This window comes from Herpailurus yagouaroundi, unplaced genomic scaffold, assembly GCF_014898765.1.
Source record: "Herpailurus yagouaroundi ecotype Mexico unplaced genomic scaffold, PumYag 160, whole genome shotgun sequence".
NCBI lineage: Eukaryota > Metazoa > Chordata > Mammalia > Carnivora > Felidae > Herpailurus > Herpailurus yagouaroundi.
Window position 1 is genome coordinate 44,440,025 of NW_024412401.1, and position 8,627 is coordinate 44,448,651.

The 8,627-nt window shown below is 57.0% G+C and overlaps 1 protein-coding gene across 2 annotated transcripts in view; it reads left to right on the plus strand.

Annotated features, from left to right (window-relative positions):
- The window catches only part of LOC121034933 (translation initiation factor IF-2-like), an 86,628-nt gene that overhangs the window by 28,833 nt on the left and 49,168 nt on the right, over positions 1-8,627 (plus strand). The window lies entirely within an intron of this gene.

Sequence of the window (8,627 nt, forward strand, 5' to 3'; positions counted from 1 at the left end):
GAGTCTGTAAATAACGCGTTTGTTTATGCTGCAAAATAACAGTAGTTATTAGAACTAGATCTTACTATATAAAGCATTAATAAAAAGCACATATGTTGTTCAAAAAATTTTGGATAATATTCTGATAACTGTATTTCAGTGTCATTGGTTTCCTTTGTAATCTTGGTATTTTATTTTATGCATCTGAAAACATTTTTCCGGGGCAACTGGGTGGCTCAGCAGGCTAAGCGTCTGACTTTGGCTCAGGTCATGATCTCACGGTTCGTGAGTTCGAGCCCCATGTTGGGCTGTGGGCTGACAGCAGAGAGCCTGCTTTGGATCTTCTGTCCCCCCCCCCCCCGCTCCTCCCCCACTTATTTTCTCTCTCTCTCTCTCTAAATAAACAAACAAAACCCCCCAAACATTTTTCTGAGAACGGAGCTTTAGACCTTGCTAGAGGCCACAGGGGTCCATGGCGCCCTCACAAAGGTAAAGGACTCGCAGGCTGGGCACTCAGGCCGCTCTTGCCTCCCCTTACTCACAAAGTCGAGGTATCAAGTAGACGACTGTCTGCACTCAACCAGCTGCATGCAGGGACGAGGCGGGAGGAGCTTCTAGTGGAAGAAGACCCAGCCCCCCCAGGAGCTCCTAGGCTTGTTGGGGGGTGAGGAGCAGGCACTTTTGCCATAGGGTCCTGATCCTGGGACCGCTTCATGCAGACAGTGGCATTGGATTTGGGCCTTGAGAGTTTTGGAGTAAGAGGCACGGGGAAAGCATGTCAGACAAAGGGAGCCGTGTGAGCAAAGGCATGGAGACTGGAAGGCCCGGGGCACAGGTGGTGAGTGTGGACGAGGTGGAGGGAGAGAGGGCAGAGGGGAGGAGGGGAGCGGGAGCCATGAATGCTAGGGCAAAGAAGCCTGCACCCTGTGCCGTTGGCCAGGGGACGGTGGCGAGGGTTTTGCAGCCAAGCGAGGTGACCGGGACGGTCCCTCTGGCTGCCGGGTGGAGGGAAGACGGGAGAGGATGCGGCAGGAAGCTGGGTGGCCATCAAGGAGCCTGGGCAGTCTTCTGGTGGGGGCCTACACTGAGCCTAAGCCGAGGGACCTCGGGGAGAGCCGAGAGGGAACTGCCCCAGCTGTGGACTTAGGTGGGGTGGGAGGGCCTTGGGGCCTCAGGCACTGGAGTCTGAGCACCAGCGCTGGAATCCTGCTTCTTTCGGCCGTTGGCTGCATGGCCTAGGCATGTGCATTACCATCTCAAGGGTCCACTCCCTCCTCTGAGACACGATGGTAATGGGTGTGACATGGCGCGATGTGTTTAAAGCTGAGCACAGTGCCTGGCACAGAGTAGGTGGTGGGCGTGCCATATAGCTGTGACATATTTTATCACCGGTGATAAAACAGATGGTCCTGGGCACCCGTTGGACGGGAGGGGCTGCAGGGAGAAGACAGGCCGGTCTGAGGTCTCGGATCAGCACTGAGGCCTAGGCCTCTGCACCAGCATCTGACACGGCTCCCACCGCTCCCCGCCCGCCCCTGTGGGCCCTGGGTGCTGTTGTCTTCCCCTTGTCCCAGGGGCGAGGGCGTGGCTGCCGCCTCCCCGAGTTCACATCCTCCACCCAGCTTTGCCTGTGCGAGGCTCCCCCGGCCCCTTGAGTGTGGCCCCCCAGAAAGGGTCAAGCAAAAACTTGGTCTTTTTCCGACACCTCTGGCCATATCTGGCCCAGTTCTCCCCCTCCAGGAGTTCCTAGTGTGGAGAATGAGAGGGGTGCCCAGGGAGACGACGTTAGGGGGCTCCTCTTTGATTCCAAGTCCCAGAAAGCGTCTAGACCAGCATCCAGGAGCCCTCGCCAAGCCGGGATGCCCGGGGCAAGGTGGGCGAGGGACGAGGGCCGGGTCTTCAAAGTGCACCTTCCCACACTCCCCGCCGGACCCTCACCGGGCACGCCCCCACCCCACGTGGCCTCCCTGCCTCCCCAGGGCCAGGGGTTCCAGCTTTAACTTTGCTGAGTGATTGTGCCGCTCAGGGCAGTGGGAGCCTACTGACGCTGGAGAATAAATTTACCATGTTTTGTAGAGCATGCGGAAGCATATTTGGGGGGTTTAATCTTCTTAATAAATCGTTCTCAGATTGTACGCTATTAAACCCCTGGAAAATTCATGAGCACGCTGGGAATAGAGACCTCATCGGGAAGGTTTGACATGAACAACACAATAAACGCAGCTTCTAAATTGGGTCAGGGAAGCCTCCAAGGCCCAGAGAGAGGACATTCCCTCTCGCTTGGCCTTCCCCAGGCCTATAAATTAATCATGCACACAAAGGGGGCCTTGTCCTCTCTTGTCAGAGCCCGTGGTTGTGTCTGTGCCCACTGACCCACCCCTACTCCCACCTCAGCTGCAAACAGAGCTCCTGGTGAGGCATTTCAGCTCCTGTGCTTTGTTATTCCTGTGTCTCCAAAGCAAGGTGGGTGTTCATTTCAGCAAGAGAGATGTAGGTTAGATAGGGGGAAGAACTTCCTGGCTGACCGTGGGGTGGTGTGAAATCCCGGAATGGGCTGCTCAGGGAACTCTTTTCTTCAGGGCTTTTAAGACCTGGCAGGCTCTGTCTCCCTTTGGCACTCTGGGGCCACTGCCCCGTGACAGCAATGACCGGAACAGACCTTGCCCTAGGGTCTGGTCTCAGGGAGCCAGGCTGGAAATTGCCCCTTTCTGGGCCATCTTGGGGGCATTTGCCACCCGCCTGGCCTAAGAGGCCCAGCCGATTGGACACAAGGCCAGCATCCTCCAAGCCCAGACTCTCACCCTGGTCTAACACGTGGCCTTTGGAAAAGGGAAGTCAAGTTAAGTGTCTCTCTGTGGTTTCCAGGCTGCTGCTGAACTTCAGTGGGCCCCCTCCCTTCCCTACTGTCCTCTGCCTGTTGGAATCCTACTCAAAGGCCTGGCCCAGATGCCACCTCTTCTGTGAAGCCTTCCTTGATCTCCACCTGCCCTGCCAAGTCAGGATCAGTTCCTTCCTTCCTTATGCTTCCTCTGCCTTGGGCCCTTGTTGGTGGGTCCCTCTGGGAGCTCATGTATCCTACCGGACTATTAGCTCCCTGAGGACAGGGACTGTGTCTGAGCCCTTACAGGACTGTGCTAGTACTTACATGAGTTTTCAAATGCCCGCTCCTGGGAAGTGTCTCTTATGCACCCCAGTGTGGGGGCTGAGTGGCCTGGCTTCCCGATGCCAGCTGTGGGAGTCCTGGGCCCTGAGCCAGGACCAGAGTGGCGACAGAAGGGCAGGCACAGGAGGAAGTTTCTGGCAGGCCGTGGCTGACCTTCTCTTCATTCCCTTGGCTCTGACATTTCACAAGTCTTTATTCTTCTTCCTCTGAGTCTGCTTAAAGCCCCTCTGATTCTGCAGGTCTTTGGAGGGAAGTGGAATCGGCCCTCAAGGGTGCCCAGCAGCCCCAGGCGCCCCCTTGCTCGTGAAAACCAGCCCTATGCTAGCACAAGCCTGGGCAGGTGCAGCCTCCGTGAGCATTTTGGAAGGGGTGACGTGTAGGTCTGAGGCTGGACAGGCAGGCAGTGGGGGTGAAGTTCACTGTCAGCACCAGGGAGGCCCTGGTGTGGGGGAGGGAGAGAAGCCTTTCTCTGGTGAGAGCGCATTTGGGAGGTGTTCCTGGGTAGCCCACTGGACCAGGCGGGAAGAGGGTGGGTCCTGGAGGAACAGGAGAAGGCAGTGGCTGAGCCTCCAGGCCTCAAGTGTGTCAGGGGCTCTGTGTGTGTGTGTGTGTGTGTGTGTGTGTGTGTGTGTGTGTGTGTGTGAAGAAAGCTGGTGGCCCCTGACTTGGTGTGGAGCTGGCCAAGGCGGGCAGTCAATGCCTCGGGAGGTCAGCAGGTGGAGAAAGAGAGCCTGAGATCTGTGGGGTCAAGGAGGCCTTCAGGCTATTCATTGGATGGCACTAATTCAGTACCTAAAAATAATCCCGGACTCCCCCCAGCACTTCAGAATTTTCCAAGCTCTTTCAGACCTGCAAACTCATTTCAGTCTCCACCAGCCTGGGAGGAAGTGAGTGCCATCCTTATTTGACCGTGGGGGGAAGATAGAGTTCTGGAGCAAATCTGGGGAGAGCCGGCGGCCAGATGGTGGTAGGAACCCTGGGCTCCACGGCCCCAGGTTCCGCGTGGCCTCCTGTGGCCCTGCTCGGACGTGGAGTGAGGGAGGCATTGGCCCAGCCCGCGGGGCAGAAGGCCGTCGGGAAGGAAGGTTGGGTGGCGGAGCAACAGATACAGTGGAGAAGTGAGGAGGTCTGACGGGGTGGCGGCGACATCAGCGGGGACTTCCTGTGGCACTACTTCGAGGCCAGGCCTTGGGAAAGGAAGGATTCCCAAAAGCAGAGAGCGTGGGGCATGGAGGCGGATGCCGTCCAAACACAGGGCGCTGGTGGGTGAAGACAGACGGCAGACGGCAGATTTAGGCCCAGCCAGCTTGCGAAGCCTGGACTCCCCAGCCTGAGCGGCTCCTGCAGGGCCCGGCAGGCCCCCTGAGCAGGGAGTCACATTGAAGGAGCTGCTGTGGAGGACCCCGGGGACAGTCCCAGGCCCAGTGGTCTTTATTGGGGGGCAAACGGTGGCTGCACTCCAGAAATCCCTTCTCTGTCCTCATCCTCCCGGCCAGACCTCTTGCCCCAACCCACTTTTATTCTCCTTTTAGTATAAAGAAGAGAGAAACTTGCCTCTTAAGATGGCAAAGTGACTGAGGATAGGAAAACAATCGGAGAAAGAGAGGTGGTTGCCACGGAAACCATAAAGTAGAAGCAGAAACTTTCGGGACAGCAGACCTAGTGGCCGAGGGCCGCGGCTGTGGGGGGGACCCGGCCCAGGCCAGTCTGGAATGTCCTCTGCTCGATGCCCCAGGGCCAGCTGGTCAGTGCTGGGATCTGTGAGCCCTGGAGCAGGAGGGCCACCCGGTGGCTCCCAAGCCTCGGGGGGTGAGGTGCCCGGGACCAGAGTGAGGTAAGCAGCTTGTGATCCGAGGAGGAGCCCGTGTCTTCTGTCCAGATGCCTGCACGGTTCGGAGCCACCAGTCACACTTAGCCTGGAGTAGCACAGAGGTTCCCTACAGGTCTTTGCATGATGTCTCATTTCACTGTTCTAACACGCAGAAATGACTCGGCCCCGGGCCGGGCAGTTCACAAGGTAGCTTTCTACATGTTGCCTCCTGCAAACCCTGTGATAGTCCTGGGCAGGACAGTATTCGTATTGTAGAGTGGGAAGATGAGGACCAGAGAGGTTAAGGGATTTGCCTGAGGTCACCCGGTGGAGTACTCCCAGGGGTGAGATCCCCACCCCTAAAGTGCTGAGCTGGCCCTGCATCCCTGCCACTTTTGGTTTTATTTTGTTTGTTTATTTTATTTTATTTTATTTTGTTTGTTCTCTCTGCAGCTGTGTGCTCTCTGTGCCTCCAGATCTTTCTCATCCCTTACTCTAGTAGCATTTCCTCTGGGGCATTGCTGTTTGCTTCCTGTACAAACCTAGGAGAGTTGCTTCTCCCTGAGGCTCGATTTTCCCATGTGTAAAATGGGCATGATAGTAACTTTGGCCTCTATTGTTTGTTGTGAGTCAAGACCACCCAAGTCAAGCGCTCGGCGCATTGCCTGGCACAGAGGATACCCTCAGAAATCTCTACTGGCTGTACCTGAACCTGGCAAGCACCCAGTGGGGTGAGCAGGGCTGGGATGTAATCTCCTGTATGTTATAGAAGTTTCTTTTTTTTTTTTTTTTTTAATTTTTTTAATGTTTATTCATGTTTGAAAGAGAGAGACAGAGCACAAGCAGGGGTGGGGAGGAGAGAGAGGGGGACACAGAATCCGAAGCAGGCTCCGGGCTCTGAGCGGTCAGCACAGAGCCCGACACGGGGCTCGAACCCACGGGCCGTGAGATCATGACCTGAGCCGAAGTCGGACGCTTAACCGACTGAGCCACCCAGGCACCTCTAGAGAGGCTTCTTTATCTGTGAAACGGGTCTGATGAGGTCCTGCCTTTCTCAGGGAGTTGGAGAGGTAGACGAAGATCATGTCTGTGGAGACTTCGGAAACTGTCGAGGCCGGTTGGGGAAAGCACTAGAGTCTGCAGCCCAGCTTTAAAACTGGCCGCTAAGGCCCCCGTGGGCACTGGACACCTCAGCCTACATGGTCTCTGCCAGACTCCCTGCCAGCGGGAGGGGAGGAGGGCAATCGGGAGCTGCCCAGTTAATCCTGAGGGCGACGCTCAGACCTGCTTGAGGTTTGGGTCTGAAAGGAGCCTCTGGAATCCCACGTGGCCTCGTGGGCCTGCTCCCGAGTTGGAGCCAAGCCTTCGATCTCTCCTCCGGGGAGAGGCCAGAGAGCCAAGTGTATTATGAACTGGCAGAAAGGCAGCACGCTGCGTGCGAAAGATAATGGGGGAAATTTATCGGATGGGCTATAAATCACAGAATGGAAGCACCGAAACCTGTGGGGAGGAAAATTAGTAAGTCCTGAGCTATGACTCGTTTGGGGTGGGGGCCGAGGGCATTTGGCCCCATTTCGCTTCGTGGCGCTGAGGCCTGGAGGTCTGGGGACCCCCGTGGCACGTTTATGTGGACGGCGCTTTCCCGAATTCACGACTGTGATGCCCCCGCCTCTTGATTGGCGGCAGCCATGCGATGGCACCGGGCTGGGCACCGGGGTTATGATGCGAGCCGGGCAAGCAGGACCCGATCCGCCAGGAGGGCAGTGTGCCGGCAGAGGTAAATGTGACATGAGTCACCCAAAAATAGATGTCACTGCACAATGAGGGCTCCCTGGAGGAAAAGGTGCAGGGAGCCCGGAGAAAATGGTGTGGGGCGGGCCTTTGGGGGGAAGCAGGGAGTTTGGGGAGCAAGGGGGGGGTCCTCTGGAAAGGAAGAGTGAGGGGAGTGGGCCACGTGGCTCAGGGGGGCAGAGGTGGAGGGATGAACTGGAACGACTGTCCAAAGGCAAGTAAGGCCAGGGTGGCTGGGACAGAGGGCTGTTGTAAAATGCTCTCTCCGGCTGCTTCGTGGAGAATCGACTCGGGGAACATTTGGCAGGACGAGTCAGGAGCTGTGGGCGTCCCCAAAGCTAGAGACGGTGGTCGCCTGGATTTGAGTCATGACAGCAGAGCTGGAGAGAGGTGGACGGACCCAAGCTAGCCTTTGGAACGACCAATAGCCTGCTTCACAGAGGGGCTCAGAGTCTAGGAAGCACGCATGCTCCGAGTGGAAACAGTGGGAGCAAAGACATGAAGGAGAGAAGGGGGGTGCGGGTCGCTGGAGACCAACATGACCAAGGAAAATGGGTGGGTGTAGGCTGGAGAGGTGAGATCAGGAACTGGGGCCACACCCAGGGACCACCACCTTGGCGGGCAGTAGAAGCCAAGTGCCCTGCCTCACTGCTCCATGACGCCCTTTTGCAAACAAAATTACCCAGGGACACGTGAGGGGAGACTATGTGCAGCAGTACCGGGTCACCATTAGGGGCTAGGCTACGTGAGATCGAGTCCCGTGCCTGCCACAATCACCTTTCCATGCCTGTAAAAAAGGAGAGGGTGTTGTTATACGGACTCATTGAATTAATGCTGCCTGGCAGAGAGCGAGCTCTGTATTGGGGTTAATAACTGTGTCCTGTGTGACCTTGGGCAAGGCTCTCCCCTCTCTGGGCCTTGGTTTCTCCTGGCTGGTTCTGCAAATACTTCAGGTGAAGGTTCTCTCGAATCTCTGTGGGGCCGGCAAGTGTCCAGCTTCTGAGGGTGGCCAGAGGGCAGCAGTAAGCTGTCAGTGTCGCCTCAGATGGGACTGTGGCCCTCCCAGCCCTGTAAAGGGACACCAGGCCTACTGGAGCTGTAAGGGGATATTTTAATCAGCCCAGGACCTGGTGAGGTCGCAGGGCACACAGACCAGGACAAAGGGGGCCAGTCAGGGCTGCTGCCTGGCCTGAGCTGACCTGCTGGGCCCCAGAATCTAGGCAGGCTATGGGGAGCTGGGGAGGGAGGTGGAAGCTGGGGGCTTCTCTGAGGGGCGAGGACTGTGGGTAAACTTTGTTATTCTCCATTCTGAGCCTCAGTTTGCCCATCTGTACTGTAGAGTTCTGAGAAAGGGACAGGAGACAGATAGGTTGCAGTTTAGAAAAGGCTTGTGACACTGTTGAGGGCTGGAGTCCCAGAACCCACAGAGCCAGGGACCTGAGAGAGAGCCAAAGGGGGCTTGTATGGCCAGCATGGGCTCACTCTCTGCTAGGTAAAAATGCAGACTCCTGGGCTCTTCCCAGACTGGCTAAACCGCTGTCCCCAGTAGGCCTGGGCATCTGCATTTTAACCTGCTCTCCAGGGTACCGAAGCGCCTCGAATCTGAGAACCGAAGTTTTGCGCCATCCCCTTTGCCCCCGAGAGGGTGGGGGAGGCCAGTTCATGTCACTCAGCAGGCTGGAACCCTGTGCCACGACACCCTGGGGATCTCAAAGGGAACAGCCCTCCCCATGGGGCACCAGGGCCAAGGACTTTGTCCTAGGGATCTATAGCCCAGTAGGGGGCAGCACTGAAGGCCGCTTCTGAGGGCTCCAGGCTGCTCTGTGGGCCCCCCACCCCGGCAGGGGCAACAGGAGGACACAAGAAAGAGGTCAGAGAAAGCAG